General features: G+C 32.4%; 2 long non-coding RNA genes across 2 annotated transcripts; both read right to left on the minus strand.

The window, feature by feature from the left end:
• Positions 1-2,082: 2,082 nt before the first annotated feature.
• Positions 2,083-5,532, minus strand: LOC139502035 (uncharacterized). Its single transcript, XR_011658715.1, has 3 exons — positions 5,446-5,532; positions 4,164-4,326; positions 2,083-2,707 (listed from the first exon to the last, which is right to left on the minus strand). It is a non-coding gene; the product is annotated as an uncharacterized lncRNA (long non-coding RNA).
• Positions 5,533-12,918: 7,386 nt separating this feature from the next.
• On the minus strand, positions 12,919-23,054 carry LOC139502036 (uncharacterized). Its single transcript, XR_011658716.1, has 4 exons — positions 22,939-23,054; positions 17,427-17,490; positions 14,578-14,734; positions 12,919-13,151 (listed from the first exon to the last, which is right to left on the minus strand). It is a non-coding gene; the product is annotated as an uncharacterized lncRNA (long non-coding RNA).
• Positions 23,055-23,663: the final 609 nt, after the last annotated feature.

Raw genomic sequence — 23,663 nt, forward strand, 5'->3', positions numbered from 1 at the left:
CTTCATAAACCAAAGTTTTAGGAGTAGATATGTGTTTTATGCAATTAGTCAACGATTTATTGAATAATTATATCAAATATAGATTTTGTCAAATATTCTAGAATAAGCCTTTTTTATTGCAAGAATATCATAGTATACTCATGACGCTGTGATAATCATGATATTGTGCATTTTTGTTAAGATTGAAATACTTTTGGAAAATGGTATTTGTTTAACAACTGATTAGTCAACCTGGAATAAAACGAGAAATTGAAAAATTACTTTTCCTATTTGCATTTTCAATTATGTAGATCTACAGCAATATCGACTTAAGGATTTTTAACGTTAATCTTAGTTTGTTTATGATTTGGAAATGGGTAGTAAATTGTCGTTGAGTATGGTTTGCTTCTGATGTTAAAATTATAATTGCCATATCTATCTATTGGGTTCAAACAAAGATTTTAAACTGTAACATAGCTTATTGATTAAAAAATCGATACTGAAGAGGGGTACTTTATAAAGTGTGCTGACAAAACGACACAAAGTTGTTTTTGAATCAGGATCCGATGACAGAGGGTTGCAGCGTACGTCATCAATAGACGGTGGAATTCTTTAAAATTGGGCGAAAACTCTTCTGCAAAATGTATGCAAAAAATACCTATTTTGCATAACAGTTGATTATTCATCTTTATATGCTTTCAACTTTCAAACTGCCTAATTGCTTAGCACCATTGAAGAACAAAGCATTCCCGATTAAAATTGAAAGATAATCACACAAAACACAAGACGGATATGACTAAATTTGTAAATAAAGATGACGAACATCATTTTATCAATGTATTGTTTACAAGAGGTCTTAAATGTTTCTTCACTGAATTTATGTAGACATTTGTATTGGGTATGATTGCACAAGATGGTGTCTTCCTGTACTTCTTTGGTGATGTTGCTTAGAGATTTTACTCATGAACATAGCTACCAATATAAGTGCTAAAGACGACACGAAAACACACAATCTAAATGTCTTTTGACGAACTTTGTATTGATGACACATTGTTGGTAGTCTTGATTTAATTTGTTGTCAGCTTTTTTAGGACCGAAAATTTTATAGATTAGTCTATACTATTGTATATTGTTTCTAGTGCAACTGTCTTTTGTTTGCCAAGCATAATCGTGTTCATTTAAAACACAAAGTCTTTGTAGTTTTCTTAGGGATGTTTAACGCAATCAAATATGATCGACGAAGAGACAATATTGTATCTATTATAAATCATTGCTGTAATTGGAGTTTTAAACTTTAGTCCTTATTTATTCAATTGAACCAAAGCCTGGTAAGCGAATATTTAACCAGTGTTTTTTATCTTCATATATTCTGTTTTTTGTGTGTATATCATTATCAACGTTTGCCAACTTAATTCGCATCAATATGTGTATGTTTACTATAGCAATGTACAAATAACTATCGACTTCCTTATACTCTACTGAAACAATTTTTTACCTTTATGGCATTTCAAAAAAGGCATATGATGTATACCCACGTTTCTGTGTAAAGAGTCAATGTCTTCTTGGAGTTTGATATTGGTATCTGCTAATTTTCCTATCCACAAAATGACCTCTTGATTCATTTAATTAAAAGCTGAATAATGTATTGATATCAGATTAAGTCTTAATGCATTTTTTTCTCTAAATTAAATGCAAAACATAGCATTGAAGAACTTATTTGAATTGAACAATAGCCATTGCATAGTTCAGATTTTTTTTCGAAATCATTCCTTTGAAATTTTGATTCTTTCATAAATCCATTGTATCAAAGTTTTATTATTGAAAAAAAAATGGATTCATTTCAGGTCCAAAAAATGACTGACAGATAGTTCATCAGAAATGAAATACCTTCATTGTTCGACTCAAATCGAAATTAAGACTGTATTTATTTAGTTTGATTGATATATACAATATAATAAATTAATTTATTATACTTCACGTTAATAATGCCATATTTTGATTGGCTAATAAGAGTGTGAAACTTTACTCTATCACATGTATCATCAAGTAATTAAATACACTGATTAAGTTCTACGTTTTGGCTCAATTTTATTATTTGACTGTCAAAATAAAACATTTTGCTTCACTTCTGTTGATTTTTCTAATACCCATAACGTTGTTATATATGTAAGTGACATCATAGAAAATACTTTTAAATACAATTCATCTGTAAAAGACAATAACGATACGACATTCAGTATAATAAATCAAATAACACATGGCTGAGAGGGTGATAGAGCAGATTGGTACCCTCGAAAAAGCATTGTCAACCTTGGCTTCGCCGCGGTTGACAATGTTTTCTCGGGGTAACAATCTGCTCTATCACCATCTTAGCTATGTGTTATTTATAAACTCATCATATGGTATCTAATCAGTTTTTCGCTGTTTTCAAATAACAATATTAACCGCTGCATCTCGCAAATCAAATTATTGTTGATATTGGTATATCCTCAAAATTACACTAAGAGAATTCAGATAATATTCATTAAAATTTTTTGTATATTCAATTGCTGATTTTAGTAAGAATGATCCATAACTTTTTTAGTTTATTTCCTGTCACAGTGTGTTAGATACTTATATATTTTTCACAGCAGCAATACTTTGCATTATTAGTTGTCGAATTGCAACCATATATAACACATAAAAATCAGTCGTGTTGAAGCTGTGATTGGTGTCAAAACAATGGTAGCTAAAAGATAAATCAAAGTTAACAATATTAATTAAAATGGTAAGTAAATGAACATTCAAATCGCAGTGGAGAAATTAATGATTGATTGATTGTTGGTGTTTTAACGACACTTTTAAGTGGCATTTTGGGCTATTTCGTGGCGGCCAGTTTTTATTGGCGGGGAAAGCCGGAGTGCCCGGAAAAAACAACCGACTTTCGATAAGAAAACTGACTATCCTAGTTAATTATGATTGGAGTCGAGTGCACCTGCATGAACCGGTTCGAACTCACAACCTCAGTGCTGACTGGCTAGTGATTATAGTAGTAGAACTACTAAGACCACTTGGCCACCGAGGCCCCGTGGAGAAATTAAAATGCAGGATATATTAATTATTGTATAAAGCAAACATTATGTTTTATTTTTTATCTCGAGCTTTTCCTTAAGGTTCATCATAACCTTTTGGCTAAAATGGCCGTATTTACACCCCAAATTTTACTCTGAGTACAGACTAACCTATACACCTGCAACAGTTTTAAGGGATGGCAGGAACTAGATATATAAATTTTAAATGCATTTTATGTTTCAGAAAATTATAAACTTTTCTAGATTTTGCTATCCATTTTTTTTCGTTCCTGCAGAAGGTGCAAAAATTAACTAAGTAGTGAAAACGATTGAGAAGCTCCCCTCATATAATCAATGTTGTGAGTAGTATTGATTTAAATGGACAATAGATGGACAATAGACACCTGTAAACAATAGGTGATTTAACAGGTTTAAACTGTGTAACTGAGTGGACCGTATCAAATGAAACTCGGGTGTTTGTTTATTTTGCTATCTTCTGCAGACTGGAAAAAAATGAAAATCAAAATCCAGGTAAGTTTTTAATTTTCTGAAACGTAGACTTCATATAACTTTTATATATCTAGTTCCTGCCATGCCTTAAAACTTTCCTGGATGTACCAGTTTGTCTGTACTCATAGTAATTTTGGAGGTGTAAACGCGGCCATATTTTTCAATTCCTTATGATGAACCTTAAGAGATTTCTTGAAATTCTAGTCATTTTCTATGTGAAGTGACTATTTGCGTCCCGATACTTCCCCAGTTTGTGGAATTTTACATGTTAAAGTGTTGATTGGTATTGATAGTGTTGGCACTTAAACAAAAATTACTATTTGCTGATTTTGAAAGTTGAAGTTTCATGTGTTCTCTTCAACATAAAGTAAATTATTACTTTAAAATCAGGATAAATGACACAGAAGTTTTTCCAATATAGTTTTGATAAAAAATATAGGTACGATATGGCAGTGAAAAATAATATCGCGAACACATACAAGTATGTATTTAAAGTAGTTTTTTAAAAAGTGTTAAATGACCAAATTCAAACATGCAGTTGTCAAAATCCTCCATTCTTGATTATTGTACTGTATATCAAACTTTCTTGACTTCCTAATGTCAAAACTATTTCAGAATACTTACAATGAAACCATTTCTTTGCAAATATCTTTACATTTTTTCCCTTGAAAATAAGAAGATGTTCTTCTAACAGCAGAAACTGACCCATAAACTAACATGGTAAACTTAGCTTCTGCCTTGCAAACCATAAGAGCAACTTCATCGTTGCTGTATGATAGTACAACTCCTAAAATAGTAATACAAAAAAAAGTTCATTTTTTTATTCTCTGTGTTAACCGATTGATTTGAGTGAAAATATCAAAATTTCATTGGTATGAAAAAGTCAGTCACTTATGCATTTTCAATAAGTCTTATTAACCTATCAATGTTTTTACTTTTGTTCTTATCAGTAATAGCTGATGTGTATAAATAAACTCATTATATATACCAGGATTGCAATTTTGTATTTGCACGAGACGCGCGTTTCGTCTACAAAAGACTCATCAGTGACGTTCGAATCAAAGCTAGTTAAAAAGACCTAATGAAGTACGAAGTTGAAGAGCATTGTGTCATTCTTTATTAACAGCACATATTTCAAATTTTAAAGTTATTTTTTTGGTACATGAATGAAAAAAAACCATTGATACACACATAATTTAAAGTACTTTCCACACAACAGTTTTCTGTATTTGCTTCTGGTAAAAAAATCACACAAATTATGAATTCAAGTCGTCTCGATTTGCACTTTATTGTGCGGTCTTGATTCGCATTACTTATGCATGTCCAGAATAAAGCCCTTGAATAAATGTTGCGAATTAGGACACTAACCCAAAACTTCTCTTTTGTGGTAAAGATTTTTTGGTTCTTTCAGTCATAAGAAATGATATCTGACAATTTTAAGAAATTCATTCCCTGAAATCTCAAGTTAAACAAATGAACGTTCGTGTTTTACATTTGATTTGTTTTTACATTGCTATTTTTCTCCTATAAAATTTCTATTCACGACTGAAGCGTAATCATAAACTGAATATTACTTATATACTGTTACGTATACATTTCGATATAAGTGTTATTTTAGTTTTATATCTCTAGCTGATTTATTTTATAACTTAATTTAACGTCCAGTATCAAAATGTTCACTAGGACAGTTCGTAGATATATAAAGCTGTTAATGTTCTTTATAATGATAAATAGATGAATAGTCTTGCACACGTTTGGTTCTGTCTTGAATTAAATTGTGTAATCGCAGATACGAACACTTTGAACGGTAAAATGTTCATAGTTTCTTTATAACATAGAAAAATATATAAAAACAGTTCATCGCTGATGTAAAGACATCATTTTTAATGTTTTAAATGTAACTCACGCTGTGGTTAGCCACGAATTGTTCCTTTGGACAACGTGTCCGCTGAATGTTCCCTGCAGTTGTGCACACGGCCAGTTTTCGTCATCCAGAAGAGAGGGGAAAGTTACACGGTTTCCAGTATAAAACTCCTATAACCGGAGCACGTAAAGCGATGTACACAATGAAACATAACAATATAAAATGATGATCAAATGAAGAACAAATGATGAATTAGTTCCAGAACATATCTCGTTTTCATTTTAATCTTTTAGGTTGAGTACATCGCCTCGATATAACCTGTTATTTTAAATTATGCTGTTAAAATAAAAATAAAACTTGAAGATGATATGTAGTAATAAAATTACCTTTCAAACAGCAAAGGAAAATCAGCACACGTCATAACATAGAAAACATTTTGATCCACGAACAAATCAAAAACACAAATGCAGAACGTGATAAATATATTTATATATAATAATATATGTATACCAAATTCTTCCTAGAAGGAAGCATATTTTGTCACTGACATCCAACTTGTTATATATATAACTACGTCTCAAAATTTAACAGCGGATTTTGAAAGACATGAACCAAATAAAAATTGAGAAAACTGAAGAAAAAAAATTCTTTGTTAAAGAATGCAAAGTTTGCTAGGTTATCAATATATCTCTACTCGTAAGGAAAACTATGAATCGGCGCAGAATAGATCGAATTCCAATAACAAGCGCATAGAAATTCTAAACGATATTGCACTACATTTATTTTGCTCCTTTCGCAGTTCTCATTTTGTTTTACATCGCTTTGCGTCCTTGAAACTTTGCGTAGACTCTAAAATGCCTAAATTGCATACCTTGAGATATCTCCGTGCAATGTAAACATATCATGTGAATCGTTTTGCTAAGCTAGCACGATTTATACAGATATTTTTAATGTTGTCTTTGCTTTTTCGCAAAAGTCTAAGCTACACAATTTTTACTATGAATTTGTTTGAGACTTTTAAGACATAGTACGTAATATTTCATCTTGTAATGGGCGATTATATATCTTATAATAGTTTTCGTGTACTGTAAAATTTGAAGAAACTGTAAACCAACTTATTTTCGCAATTATTTTTCTCTACTTTCGTGAGTAGAAAAATAACGCGAATATAGATCGTCGAGAATTTGTTCAATTTGGATCTTTCCTTATTTGACTACATTACGTAAATTTCAAAATCGCGAAATGAAATCGACCCGAAGTAGGTAGAAACGGGCTAAACACGAGAAAATAAACTTTCTGTGAAAATAATTTGGTTTACAGTAACCAAGATTTTAATAATTGATATCCGGCCGTCAACAATGAACAAAATCCATACCATATAATTAGCTTTATAATTAAGGCTATAGGAAAACAATGTGAAAAAACTCAAACATGTTAAAAAGAAAAGAAAAAAAACCATCATCTACCGAGCCATCGCCATCGTAATTAACGAAAAAGTATTGACAGACAGAAATCGATGACTATCACTGAACACAGTTTCGATCCTGGTTTTGGGCAGTAGCATAAAGAAATAAAACTATATTATACGTGATTGGGAAAAACCAAATGATCTGCCTACTATGTGCGACAGTGGTGTAACGGTACCACATAAGCCCTTGGCGAATCAATTTGAAAAAGGGCGTAAATGATATATTTTTTCGATCAAAAGGGGGAGATTACGTCTTTTTTTACCCCCAAATTCACTACTAAAAGCACAAAATGAAAATAAGTTGAAAATTGATTGACATTAGATTGGTTCTTGGCACGACTAAAGACAAGCATATTCTGTGCTTGAACTTATTAATCAATTTTCTGAATTCATTTAATAGTTAATGTTATGTTTTCATGGTTTAGTCAGTGACTAGGTTTAATGGGTGCAAGGTGTAAAACTCTGTCCGACATTTAAAAGTCCATCTGGCCTTGAGTAATGACAACGTCATGGTACATTGGTCAATGCTAATATGATTTTATGGTTATCATCTACATCAATAGCGAGTATTTAAGCCAATTTTAGCATGTTTATATTTGGAAGTACTACAGGATAGTAAATTTTTTTTGAGTATCATATGCCTCTGATGTAAACATAAAAAAGCCATTCCCTTCTTCTTGGTCCAAAATATATGTTAAATTGTAATACAGCTTATTGATAGTAAATTCTATCATATAATGGATACTTTATAAAGTGTTCTGACAAAACGGCTCAAAGTTGTTCTCAAGAGCTCGGCGTAATTAAGTCATTAATAGTCTAGTCAAAATAAAGTTTAACGTCAAACAAATTGCAACAAAAGATTTTTGTGGATTTTCAATAATAAATTATGTCTAAACAACATATCAAAAATCGTCAAAAATCGATCGGCTTGTTTTACAAATTTGCTAATAACTTTCATGGAAATTACGTAACGTTCGGGCTACAGTCACAAAAGGGAAGTAACCGCAATGTAGCAGACGAATTTGCTGTTTTGGTATCTTCGATTTTTCCGGTATTGTTAAGTATTTTAAAAGAATAAAAGACAATAAGTTGTATTATACGTATGTTTATAATGTTCAATGCATATATAGACGTTCATCAATAACATTTTTTTTGTCAGTAAATGTCTTGTTCACTAAGTGTAATTTTGAACTCGTTATTTAGCACTTGGACATGCAATCATACAGGCAACAAAGCAAAGAAGTGTAATAGCACCCTTGCAGATTGGCTTAGGTATTCAATTGCACCAACACTTAGGTTACCGTTTCCTTGTCGACACATTGTATAATCTTGGGTTTAGTTCTTCATACAGTGAGGTACAGAAATTTGAGATGAACGCTGCTGTGTCAAGAAGCACAGAAAATGAAAATGACCATCAATCAGTTGTACAGTTCGTTGCAGATAATGTAGACCACAACAAATCATCTTAAGATGGGTTCGGAACTTTTTCATAGGATAGGTATTATACAGTCTCCATTCCTGTCATAAAAACAGCAAGAGACCATTGTAAATGTATGAAAAAATTCCACAGTTTGTCTCATAGCAGTATAAGAACTACAAATTAAAATGTAAAATGACTCAGTAATTAACTGACACCGTATTTCAATTATCGCTCTAAAAGAAATTATCACCAAATTTTATTTTTTTAATGATATCTTTTGACCATCATAGATAGACACATTTGTTAAAGTATAGTCTCATAGCATTACAAGATCTACAAATCAAAATGGAAAATGACCCAACCATTAACTGACACCGTATTTCAATTATCGCTCTAAAAGAAATTATCACCAAATTTATTGTTTTTTTTTTTATTGATATCTTTTGACCATCATAGATAGACACATTTGTTAAAGTAGTCTCATAGCAGTACAAGATCTACAAACTAAAATGGAAAATGACTCAACCATTAACTGACACCGTATTTGAGTAATCGATCAGAAAGCAATTATGACCAAACTTAATGTTCTTTTAATAATATTGTTTGACCATCATAGATAGATACAACAGATTGACAGCAAACACGAGCACATATACAAGATCTACAAAACAATTAAGCAATTGAAACTGTCAATTGACTGTTTATTTGAGTAATTACCCTTAAAAGACTATTGTTACTTCTTTGTATTTTTGTTTTAAATATCTGCACAGCTGACAGTTTCAAACATTTTGAAAGCAAATAGGCAGTAATTATCTTTAGCTTGTGCATTGATACTTAAGTACAATCTATTATTGAACACGGCGGTCATCACTCAAAACATAAAATAGGCATAACATGCAATGTATTGTCCAATGTATAGAACAATGTAGTATAAAGCTTCAAGATAACATATAGCGGATTCACAAAAATTCTCTCTGTTTTCAACATTGAAACCGTCTACTCACGAGATTCCTCTAAAACAAAACATTAGGCATGTTATGAACGATGAGCAAAAGTTATTGTCAGTATATACTGTTAATCTATCATAGTTGTGACAGATTTACTATTCTTGATAGAAGTTAAAGCCTTTTAAAAATGGTTTCAATTATTGCGTCTGCGATAAAAAAAGAATGTTATATAAGCCAAACAAAGCTATCGTGCAACTCGTCGTCATCGTCGTCGTCGTATCATTTATAGGTCCAGTCTGTAGCTGATAAGAAGCCTTTGAAAGTGAATTACTTTGGTCATGATTTTGACTTATATATTATAACATTGTAATGTTGTCGAATGAGCAAACAGGCTGGCTTATTGGAACGAACTTTATTTGGTTTATTAATAAATGTGATACTTAAAGCTGTTGTTCCATCACTACGACAGGTATTCAATTTGACAAACATTGTTTTGCTAATTTATCATAATTTATTGTTAAAATAATTTAATGTTGCTTAAATGAATTTCTGTAATAACTTATTTTGAGCATTGTATACGATTGTGTCTTTGTACTTTGTCTGTTACGATGTTGCAGTGATGTTTGTCTCAGAATTATACATAACGACATCGGAGTGGAAGACGGGAGGAATTCATAATAACTTGTTATCATTTAAAGAATTTGGATTCTTAAAAGACTCAGGCCCAACAAAATAATACGTGTGTTTCCTATTACATCTTCGAATCAAAGAGCTGAAAGCTCTGAGGAAAAATGACGCCACTCTCTCTAATATTGGGATATTTTTAATGCAAGTCTTGATTTTCACATACCGTTATTAGTTTAACAATGCAACATGTCTCGTAAGAATTGATATTCGTATATGTGTGTGTGTGTGAAGTGAAGATGACAACTGGCTGTTTTTTTTAAGACAAATGAATAGGTCAAGACTACCTGAATTGTACAAATAAATACCGTAGAAAGACTTCTATATTTCTCACTGGTACATAGTCCCGACCCCCTTCTCCCCACAAAAATTTAGGTAAATAATCTTTTTGTTATTGTTATCAAAGGTCTAATGAAACTCAGGTAATTTCAAAGAATTCTACTCAAATCGGCACCTGGTTAAATTGGCACCCGGTATAGTCAAATCGACACCTGATATAGTCAATTCGTCATCCATGTTAAATATATATTTTTAACAGTATTTTAAGCAAAAAGAGTAAACATAAGAAAGGGGTTGCCAGAATTTTGTTCAGTATTTAAGCAAAAAGAGTTAAATACCTAAGGAAGGGATTGTCAAAAAATATTTACTTTCACATTTTTGGGGGTTCCTGTACATTTTGTATGTATTTATTTTTCTCAACCAAATGTGTATTTTTAATCATATATTTGAGGTATTGGCTATTCTTTATGCATTTTTTAACCAGTTGAGCATTTTACAGGATTGTTGGTTTAATGCTGTATAAACTTAAAAAACACCTTAAATTTGCTAATGATTTGGCATGAAAGTTTGATTTATTGAAAGTGACTCATAGTTTTCCATTTTATTTTTCTAATTGTCTCATTGTTAAAACAACAGCTTGGGTAAGGGCTTTGTTGTTTACCTTTATACACAACAGCATATTAACTATGTACTTGGCAAAAATTATTAATCAATTGAATAGAAAATATTATAACAAATATTATTGGATGCCGAATTGACTTCAAATAAGTGCCGATTTGACTTGTACATTTCAAATCCTCTGCGATCGTTTGCGGTATTTTCTTGAGGAAACCTGTTTTCCATCATCAAACAGAAGTAGAAACTGCTTTAAAATGATTCTAGAACGCTTCACGTTTGTTAGAATAAGTTTAATTCACTTAAAAAACAATTTTGAAACTTGGGATGTTTAAACAGGAAGTTTAAAAAGCACGTGTAAAAGAAGAAATTAACCGGTGAGAGTCGAAATCCGTACATTACAGATATCAGTATAATACGACTTTGAAAGTAAAACAGTTCCATCCTCTTATAAAACAGTCTTTATTATACCTATTACATTAATGTTTGAAGGGTGTTAAGCTTATACAAACCATATAAGTCTGTATGAAACACCAAAACGGAATGAACAATAACTGATTACGTTTTGTAGTTTACAAATTCTAAGCTGGTTTACGGTTGTCTTTTTTACTATGTTTGGATCGTTTCAATCTAGCAGATACCAGTTTATTTCAATTGCATTGAAAAGAAACGAGAAATTTGTAATGAAAGGTTTAGTTTTTATATTAATCAGTTTTAATTTGATATTAAATAGAAATAACTTATTAATATGGATGAGTTAAAATTATTAGTTTGAAAAATGATGAGAACGCCCTCTACAATATCAATGATGGCGGAATGTAAACAACCACCTCGCCGCGAAATTGAACGTGTTCTCTTATTTCTTGCTAATTGTACTCTATAGTCCGCACCCCCTCTGGAAGGTCCAGTTTTGGAGAATAAAACCGCGGACTAGTCTATACAAGCCATTCTAGGTCAACATTTTTGTTGGAAATAAAATAAAGTATGTAAACTGGTTCCCTTCCAACTACAACACTTTGTTCGAGTGAAGCGGAATACAAGCAGATACCAGTTAGTTTGTAAAATAGTAAATATGAAACCGAGTGCGGCAAGCGGAGGCAATAATCGACTTCCTGTTGTTCTGATCAATGGTATCGGAACAATGCCGCTGAAGCGTCATTTTCCAAAAATTAGAGTAGATAGGTAGGGATTTGTTTTTTATTTTACTTCTTTTTTTTTTACGTTGAGTTTATAGGAGGAACATTCTGACTTTAACAGTGTTTATTGAAAACTGACAAAAAACTACTAGGGTAGACTATTTTTTAGAGTACCGTAATAGGAAACACACATCTTTTTTATTTGGCCTTAAGACTTAGTAGATTCACAGATCGACTTTACATCGGTCTATACTGTTGTAGACCGAATATTGTTTCTTCGAAGATTTTTTTTCGTAAGTAACGAAAACGTATACACTTCTCATAATTGTATTCATACAATGAATATAGGTTTAGTTTTCTGAAGGATGTCTAAATTTAATCAAATATGATCGACGAATGGAATTTAATGACAATATTTCTTATCTATTTATCAGTGCTATGATATGAGTTTTAAACGTTCCTGTCTATTGATATTAAATAATCTATGTTGCCAACTTGGCATCAATATGTTTGTTTACTATAGTAATGTAGAGTTAACCATTTAAAGTCGGTAGTGATCTCAGGTACTCTGGATCCTGCTCCACATGTGGCACCCGTTGTGTTGCTCATTTCATATCAATTATGTTTCAATCAAATGCCAAACACCGCAATTGAAGAAATTTTTTGAGTTAAATGTAAACCATTGCATAGTTAGATTTGGGAGGAATTTTTTCCCTGTAATTTTGATTCTTTAAGAAATAAATTTTATCACAGTTCGTTATTGAAAAAACCGACTTTCAGATAGTTCCGAAAGAAATAAATGAAACGACATGCATTATTCCGCTTGAATCAACAGATATTAAAAGTTATTGGCATCGTAGCTAGCTAGTTTTATGTTTGTAGAAATTATAAAAATTTCCAGTTTTATCTCGCACATTGAATTATTGTTCAAAATACCTTACCGAGGATCCATAAAAAATCATTAAAATGTTTGATACCTTTTATTGCAATAAAAGTAAAACTGATTCATAACTATTTTCAATAGTTAATACTCCCACAGGTTCCTGTTTCGGTGTGTTAGATCCTGTATCTATTTTCCACAGCAGCAATAGTTTGGTCCACAATATGTCACATCGCAACCACGTAACAGATACCGATGTGCTGCAAGGTATTTCAAATTGGACCTGTTGTAAATGTGAACAGCGTCAAAACAATGGTATCTAAAATTAAAAAATAGTTTAAGGTGCATTAACTGTCAAAAGCATGTTCATCAATTTGACTCCAAATTATCATATTTGATTTAAAACATACTAGAACGTATATCCAAATAAACTCATCATAGATACCAGGACTAAATTTTATTTAAACGCTAGACGCGCGTTTCGTCTACAAAAAACTCATCAGTGACGCTCGAATCCCCAAAAATGAAAAGGCCAAATAAAGTACGAAGTTGAAGAGCTTTGAGGACCAAAATTCCTAAAAGTTTTGTCAAATACAGCTAAGGTAATCTATGCCTGAGGTATATTACAATAAGTTTGATATAAACAATTAACAATGCACAGACTCTATGATATTTATATCAGCATTTCGTGTACAATTTTAGTCTAGACGCCATATAATTAACTTTTAAGATGACCTCCGAAGAATGTCGACAATCACATAACCCGATATAAACATAAACATAAATATAAATAGATTGTAAATGTATAATTCATCAGCGATGTTTCTTAGCTTTTTTTTGGCAAAATTGAACTTAACTGCACTCACTTTTTCACTTTCATAAATGATTAAAAAAAAGTTCATATTTTATAATTTTTATATCTCGTAGCTCATGCTCCTTAAACACTGTTAGCTACTATGGTTAGTGTATGAACATTAGCTTGTTAAAGAGAGGCGAAACATACTAAAAGGACATTTAAACTCATAAGTTGAAAAAAAACCTGACAATTAACGCCATGGCTTAAAAAGAAACAGACCAACATACAAACAATAGTGCACAAAACACAATATAGAAAGACTGAGCAACACGAACCCCACCAAAAACTGTTGATGATGTAATGCATCAATCTAAAGACAGGATATATAATTGTATAAAAGCAACCATTATGTTTTATTTCATTAAGAGTTTTTTTTTTTATTTCTAACAGATATCTTGAAATTCGCCTCATTTTATATGTTAAATTAACAAAATGAAGTTGGCTATTTGTGTCCTGACAATTTCCCAATTTTTGGGTTATTTTACATGTTTATGTCTTAAATTGTAAATAGTGTTGCCACTCTCAAGAAGACGAACAACCTATAACCATTCACCAATTTATAAAGTTCAAGTTCAAAGAGTTCTCTTTAACGTAGAGAATAAAATAAAGCAGAGTGACACAATTTCATACATGTATCATTAATTCAAAAACCGGGCTAAGTCTTGTAGAATTGTTTTATATAGTGTTGATCGAAAATATAGGTACGATATGGCGATGAAAAAAGGTCGGGGACAAAAGAAAGTAAGTTTTCAGAGTAGTGGTTAAGAAATGAAAAATGATGAAATTTAAACCAGTAGTTGTCAAATACCTCAATTCGTAAATGCAGGACTTTTACATTAAAATTTCTTGACATGGCAATGTGAAACCAATACGCCTTCAGAATACTTACGAACCCTGTTCTTTGCAAATGTCCTTACACTTTTTCCCTGGTTTCGTACATTTTCTTCTAACAGCAAGAACTCGCCCATAGAATGTCATGGAACCGTTAGTTTCTGCTGTGCAAATTGCAAGTGCTGTTTGATCTTTGCTGTATGATAGTACAACTCCTGAAATAATAATCATAGAAAATGCATTTCTTATTCAATTTCCAGTTTTAAACGGCCACATTTTTGTGTTAATATCAAAATATATTGGAGTCAATTAGTCGGTCCCCTTACCGCTTATTTGTTTGCTAAGTCTTGTTTAACTACTTTTGTGGGTGAACTAGTGTCTGTTCTCTGTTAGATGATGAGGTATTCATAACCAACTGCACTATAATTATTATTAGTATACAGTATTTATAAAAGCGCAATAACTTATATTTAATTACCCAAAGCGATGTACAACATATATCCATTCACATATATAAGTATATAAAACAATAAAATGTATGAGAGTCCATGTTATAAAATCCTAAAACTTAAAAAAAATATTGCATATTAAACTATACTATTAAATTTACTGATAAACAATACAATTTATATAAATTGGGCATGGTAAAATCAAGGAGATATCAAAACCGTACCAATAAAAGTAAGCTAAAACTTCAAAAATTACAATGATATAGAAATATTTTAAGAACTATTAAAAGCATGACTGAATAAATGAGTTTTCATGTTTTTCTTAAAGACGTTCACAGAATGAACATTTCGTAGATCATCCCACAGAACGGCTGCCGCTTTGTCGAATCTTCTTCTTTCCCTATATGTTTTAGTTCTTACACGTGGCGTTGTTAAGATCATGGCATTTTCAGATCTAATTAGAGCTTGCAATGGTTTATACATATGAACGAGTTCTTGTAGGTAGACCTGTGCCTCATCGTGCAAAGCCTTGAACACATACACAAGACGTTTATACTGGCATCGACGTATTCTGGGTCTTTAAGATATCCTTTTTGTAAATAAACATTTCGGAAAACGTTTATACGTACAGAATCGTACGCTTTTCCGATTTTCTTTTTAAAAAAATCGACCCCAATGTAACGGATACATTGTAAATGCATAGTTAACAACCTTTCCAAACCAGATCTGATATAAGTTAATTTGTTAACGTATAAATATCACTGTACCCTTCAAATAGAAAATAGCAAACAAGTAAATTCAGCAATATCACCACCAAAATTAACGTCATTCTTTTAAAAGATATAGCGCAACGCTTGTTATATCGGTAGAAACTTAATTCGGGAGGTCAGAGGTTGAATATTTCTGTCAAAAACTTTATCAAAATTGGGTAATTTACGTGACCTTCGATGACTAAAATAGCCTTTTTAAAAAAAAAAAAATGAGGAATGTGTCCATGGGACACAGATGATGCCCCCGCTTGCATATCATATAAAGTTATAAAGGGACAAAACTGAATAACATTAATCAAAGTGCTTATAAGCACAGAATGGTAAATATTGTTTTAATTTTTTCAATGAACATTGCATTGTATAAAGCATTGGTTGTAGTCGATTTAACTACAATTAAGGACAAAGGAATATAACACCAATTTTAAAAATTACTTTTGACAATTACATCATTGATATTTTTAGAACAGATATTAGATTCCTGCACCTTGAGCAAATATGTAATTTTCTTGACAAGTAAAACATATTATGGTGATTTGAATATCTAAGCATATATTTCATTGACAAATTTCTTGAATGTTCATGGATAGAAAGTATAGAATGTTTGATCAATGCGCTATATTTTGTGTATCTCAAAGTTCGTGATAAACTTGGAAGATTTTGATATCAAGTCAGTCCAACAGGTTTTTATTGCATTTCATGCAATCTTTACCCAAATAGTGACCCTTACCCATTTTTACTTGATCGGAGTTTTGTGGTAATAAGTATTCTGTATAAGTTTCATAACATTTGGTTGAGGCAAACTTTAGTTAGAGAACAGAAACGAAAAATTCAGCTATTTTTCCATTTGTAAACTTGCATAACTTTAGAACAGTACAAGTGACACCACCAAAATTCAAACTTGATCTTTGTTTTGTGGTAATAAGCATTGTGTGAAGTTTCATAACATTTGGTTGATATTCAAACTAAAGTTACAGAACGGAAACAAAAAAATCCGCAATTTTTATGTTTATAAAGGGCCATAACTCTAGAACGGTTATAGTGACGCGACAAAAATTCAAACTCGATCTGTAATTTGTGGTAATAAGCATTGTTTCCTAACATTTGGTTAAGGCAAACTGAAGTTAGAGAATGCATGAAACCAACTTTGGGACGTACAGACGGACAAGGGTAAAACTTAATGCCCCTTCCCCTACGGCGAGGGCATAAAAAACGATCACATATTTCAAAGTTCACAAATTTAATGATAAATCTGCCAAACTGTATTTTCATCATCTCGTTGTACCGCAAAGAATCCTAATTTTCCAGTTGTCATTTAAACAAAACCACCTTAGTGGTAAAAGTTATGTGGTCAATTTATTCTTACCATAAAGAGTATATAAGGACCCGTTAAATATGTTAAACTTCCATTAGACACCATCCCCCACATTTGCTTGGAAGATATATTTTGCTTAGATCGTCATTCAGGAAGAAGAATGAAAATTGATTGATTGATTGATTGATGGTTGCTTTAAGTCACATCAGCGAAAAAGGCTATATAGCCACAAGAGTTATTTCGAATATTTTAACAAAAGGCAGTTTTGAAAATCAGTCAAAAGGTCTTTCCTTTCTTTCCCCGAGAATGCATCGATTTTTTGTGTTGTTGTTTTAGAGTGTAAAACACAACGAAAAAGATAAAAATAGAAGCTTACCTTTCAGACAGCAAAGGAAAATCAGTACTTGCCATAATTGTGAAGACATTTTGCAGTGTTTAACCTTCAACAAACAAAAACACAATCCGTGAAAGTAGAAATTATATATATATATACATGCCAAACCCTACTTAGAATGAAACTGATACTGTTACTGACATTCAACTTGTAATTATTAATACCGTTGACAAATTCACACACGCATAAGATAATTCAGAAAGAGACTCGGTGCGGATCTAGGGTCTGAGAAAGGGGACATAATTGTCCAAAATGGCGGAAATACTGGCGAGCGAAAGTGGCGAAATTTTTTAAACGATCTGATTTTAGGCCAAAAAAAAAATCCAATTAAAAAGGGTGTGTATGTCCTCTACGCACATCCCGTCACTGAATCCATCAATTTATCATAAAGAATTGCAAAATATGCCCGGTAATTTTTTTCTCTCCTTTAGTCAGCAAATTAAGGAATCGGCAAAATCATTCTATTGCAGGACAATACAAAACTTATGCATGTATTGCCAGAGGCGGAATTAGGTGATGGTTGTGGGTGGGTGGGTGGGGGGGGGGGGGGGGTCCAAGGGGCCCGGGCCCCCTTTTGTCTGAAAGAAATTGGTTGATAATGTAGAGAATCACTGAAGCATAATACAGGGAATCACTGAAGCATGACTGGAGCGGTTCTTCTCTTAGGCCGTCAGATTGCACTGCACTTTTCATGAACGAAGGTATTGAGAGACTCCTAGTTGCCTATATTGAATGCCATGAGATACAATGCTCATGAACGTATCCCTCAAGTCGTTTTGTTAAGGGAACGAACATTTAACCTCAAAAGTGGTGGAGAGGTTATGGTTTTGTTATGATCTAAAATATTCTGGTAAGGCAGATGATAAAACAAAAAATATTCTGAATCCAGACTTTCCCCATACCTTATAGTATTGAATATTGAAAAAATTATTTGAAAAAGTAAAAAAGATCAAAAATTTTCGGACTTAAATTAAAAAACTATAACCATCGTTGAAGTTAAATGGTTGCTCCCTTAGCTGGAAGAATACGATATAAACAGTGATCACTTACGTTATTGTCGTGGCTGTTCGCCAAATAGAGAAGTCCAAGCGATGCAGGCTACACTTTGCATCAAAATATACTGACAATTTATCTTTGACTAAGATTGAATATTGAATATCTTATTAATTATTTTAGTATGAATGTACTAACTGTTTGGTTGATCCAGCTCTTTAATACTTGTACATTAAGCATCACTGAAGACTTTATTGTCGAAATGCGAATTTGGCGCAATAGAATTATAACTATCAAAGTTATTATCAATGTTTCCAAGGAAAGAAAAACATTACAAAAATACTGAATTCCAAGGCAAGTTAAGAAGGGGTGTTATCCATATAAAAAGCTATCAATTCACGGGAGATAACTCAAACTTTTATCATATTACATATTTGGATTTATAAAAATTACTAAATCTGAAAATTTGGTTCAGTACAACAAATTCAGAACTTGTGTCGATTCAACGAAACCCTATCATGAGCCGTGCGAATCACACACGATACAAAATTTGTTTTTTTTTTCAAAAAAATTGAATCGCCATATTGAAGTTATTTTTTTTGAAATAAGACTGAGAACTGAACTTTACACATTACAATGAATTGAATAGAGAAGAATATTTTATTCGCCAAAATAGGGTCCAAAGAGGTCATATAACACAGAAACAATATCATTAAAAACATAATACATGCAATGCAATCTATTCAAGAGAGACCAACACATAACCAACACTAAGACAAGTAAATATTTTTGAAAATGAAGAAAAAAAAAACCAACCCACACACTCCAAAATAACAACAACAAATAATAATTCAATAAATATCAGTTGCGGATCCAGGAATTTTCAAAGTGGGGAACCACTGACTGCCTATTAAAGATAGTCATGCTTCAGTTATTCCCTAAATAATCAATCCATTGCAAATTTTTCTCATAAAAGTGGAGGGGTTCTGTATATTATGTTGATATATATGTTGACATAGACTCAAGTGCACAATGTAAGAGTATTTTGAATTGAATTAAACAACTTGTTTAATTACTGAATTTTAAGTAAATTACAGATGCGGAGTAATAAACAAGAATATGTCCATAGTACACGGATACCCCACTCGCGATATCATTTTATATGTTCAGTGGACTGTGAAATTTGGGTCGAAACGCTTTTTTGTCATAAAATAAAAAAGATCATATCATAGGGAACATGTATATCCTGATGTTCATATGATGAAATCATAATCTTTCAGTCAGTTTAGTTGAAGTCTGGAGCTGGCATGTCAGTTAACTGCTAGTAGTCTGTTGTTATTTATGTATTATTGTCATTTTGTTTATTTTCTTTGGTTACATCTTCTGACATCAGACTCGGATTTCTCTTGAACTGAATTTTAATGTGCGTATTGTTATGCGTTTACTTTACTACATTGGTTAGAGGTATAGGGGGAGGGTTGAGATCTCACAAACATGTTTAACCCCGCCGCATTTTTGCGCCTGTCCCAAGTCAGGAGCCTCTGGCCTTTGTTAGTCTTGTATTATTTTAATTTTAGTTTCTTGTGTACAATTTGGAAATTAGTATGGCGTTCATTATCACTGGACTAGTATATATTTGTTTAGGGGCCAGCTGAAGAACGCCTCCGGGTGCGGGAATTTCTCGCTACATTGAAGACCTGTTGGTGACCCTCTGCTGTTGTTTTTTATTTGGGCGGGTTGTTGTCTCTTTGACACATTCCCCATTTCCATTCTCAATTTTATTTTTATATACTAATTTTCAAGTTGATTGGACTTCCACTTAGTCAAAAACAACCTTGACTAAAATCTTCGACCTCAAACGGGACAGACGGATGGACGAACAATCGAACGGACGCACAGACCGACTAAACATAATGCCCCTAGGTGGGTCATAAACACAACACAAAACCACCCAAAAATATCCACATATAATGTAACTAGCTATTACCAGTCGTCCATAATGAGCAAAATTCATACCAGCTATATACAGGCTATCCCGTGACAAAATGTGACACGATTATAAAAAGAAAGTCAATGGTATTAAACAAAAGAAACAATAATTCACGATCACCAATCAATGATTATAACTGGACTGCAGCTTCGTGGTTTACATGTAGTACAGGAATATAAAGAATGTAGCCGTGATTGGGAATAGTTATTACTCTACCCGCCCCCTATAAACCTGCGACAGCGATCTAATTAAAATATCGATCTCTGATTTCGTTATACTATATATGAGATATGTAGTATAACGAAATCAGATTTCTATATTTTAATCAGGTTGCGACAGAGGAGGAGGCGGTGGCAGGCTATCTTCCTATTGCGGAGGTGGGGGAGGAGGCGGCGGAATCGGAGCGGGATATATATCATTACTCTGTAGATATGGTTTACTAATTCCATGTTTATTTCTATGATGTCGCAACATATTATCTTTTCTTGAAAATCCTATTTTACACACGGGACATATTTTTCCATCCATCTGTTCTCTTACATAAGCATCTGTAAAATGATACATCTTCTCAAAATTTCCATTTATGTATATACATATGCCTAGTAAATATGAATATCTACTACACGATTTTATGATTTTTTTAACAGAGTGGAGAGGTCGGCCTCCGCAGCCCCACGTTCGAACCATGTATAAAAATATAAGCGCGGGGCCCTTAAATATGCCCTATTGTAACGACTGCGGAGTAGTGCTAGACAGCATGCACGTTTTACAAAGACATATCAAACAATGATGTCCAGAAAACGAACCTTTAAAAAGAAAGAGAGGCGACGAAGACCTTGATGATGACAATTCTGCAAATGAAATGAAAATTCAATGGATTGAATATGATAGTGGCTCAGATAATAATAGTGAAGTTAGAGGAGATAATATAGACGAAAGTGAAGGATACAAAACCTTATAAAGTACAGCTGTTGATACAACAGAAAAAAAACACTTGGGATAAGAAATATGACAAGTATGTGAACGAAGGAATGAATAAGGACGACGCCTTTCAGCAATGTAATTACAAAATAAGTTATTCTCCTGAAAAATCGTCATCAATTTAATGAATTATTCGATAATAATTGCTTTTAATAGCGAAAATGAGGCTGGCGACAATGATGAGGAGGATAGTGATTCTGACCACGATATACAGCAGAACATTATTGTATTTAATCTACTGTATTACACCGACTTCATTAAATCCATAGTTACACTTGTGTTGACAACATGTCTGCATGGGAGAATACTATTATCTGTCAAATCCTGTCAAATCCTACTAGCTTTTCGGGACCAGACAAACTTCATACCTTTGTACAAAAAAAGAGGAAATACAAACATTGCTACAAAGTCATGAACCATACAGTTTACAACGACAATTAAGAAGACCACAGAATAGAATGGAAATCATAAAGTTGATGGCATAGATGACCAATGGTCTGCCGATCTCAAAAGACGATTCCTGGTGGAAAATTGAGAAAGTGATAAAAACTAAAGGAAGAGGATCCTGTCCAACAATATACTACTTAATGATTACATTGGCCTCACAAGCTTAATTCTGGGGTTAAAGCCAGTGACATTGAGAACTCTTAGTGTACATGCTGTATTGAAATATACTATTATTATACATTATTTCTTCTATAGTTGTTTTACAAATAAAAGCTTAAAATAAAACACAGTGTATTGTTTTTAATAACAACATTTCCAATGCCCTTCTTATACAAGAAACGTTCGGAAGATGTTACGCTGACTCCTAAAATGGTGGAGTTCCCCCCCTCGATAAACGAGACCGTGCATGTGTAGGATCGAATGAATAGTCAAACTCCTACAGTGGACAGATCATGTCAAGCACCAAATACTTGTATCATTTACCCTAGAATACATCGTTTACTGTAAGCAGATGTAAACTGGAACAATCTAGTTATTCATCTGTCGTTATCATGCCACGCCATGTCCACTCTGTGTAGTATTTGTATTTGTATCCATCTGATGAGTTAAGTCTTTTTCAACTGATTTTTATAGTTCGTACTTATGTTGTACTGTTACATCACTTTCCCAGGTTAGGGGGAGGATTGGGATCCCGCTAACATGTTTAACCCAGCCACATTCTAAATGTATGTGCCTGTCCCAAGTTAGGAGTCTGTAATTAAGTGGTTGTCGTTTGTTTATGTGTTACATATTTGTTTTTCGTTTATTTTTTGTACATAAATTAGGCCGTTAGTTTTGTCATTTCAATTGTTTTACATTGTCATTTCGAGGTCTTTTATAGCCAACTATCCCGGAATGGGATTTGCTCATTGTTGAAGGCTGTACGGTGACCTATAGTTTTTAATTTCTGTGAAATTTGGTCTCTTGTGGAGAGTTGTATCATTGGCAATCATTTCACATCTACTTTATTATAAGTAAAGTATTATTTGCATTAAAATTTTTCCATAAAATGGCATTTATTGCGACAAAAACATCTATACTTACAATTAAAACTGTCCCAAAAGTTGCTGATACAAACTAAGCAAATGCTATCAATTTTCTACACTTTTGCTAATATATCCTTTAAAGAATTTCTTGCATTACGTAATAAATGCACAGATTTATTTGAGCATGAGGGAAAATGATGCAATAGCGCTTTGGTTCCATTGGCTATACAAGAATGATGCAATATCGCTTTGATTATATTGGCTAGACAAGAAGTACACGGAAGCGCACAATTTATTAGAAAAAAATAAAAAATAAATCCATAGAAATATGTAAGCAGCATATGCAACCACTATTGAAAAGTTCATGAATCATGTAAAAATGTACTTTCAGTTAATAAAAAAAGAAATTAACATGTTACGTAACATTTACATGTAACATTGATCAAGATTGTATACTATAAAGTAAGTTAAAATTGTATTCGAGATTGTATTGTGTATTGAAAGAAAAAAGTGTCTAACAAATATAACCACACAGTCAAACTCTTTTACTCCGAATGTTTGGTTGAAGTTTTTTGTTAGTGGTACAAATAGATTGAGGTCAAACATATCTTGAATATGCCATGCTAGCCATTGACCAAATGATATAAATTAGTTTGATTTATTTTCCAAAAAAAATTAGTTCGGGATAATCAGATAAGAATACAGCTTAGAATTTTGAATTATTTTCAAACTAGCTACACAAACAAATAAATATGATTAATTTCATTAAATTTCTTCACATTT

Source organism: Mytilus edulis, chromosome 13 (assembly GCF_963676685.1).
Source record: "Mytilus edulis chromosome 13, xbMytEdul2.2, whole genome shotgun sequence".
Classification (NCBI taxonomy): Eukaryota; Metazoa; Mollusca; class Bivalvia; order Mytilida; family Mytilidae; genus Mytilus; species Mytilus edulis.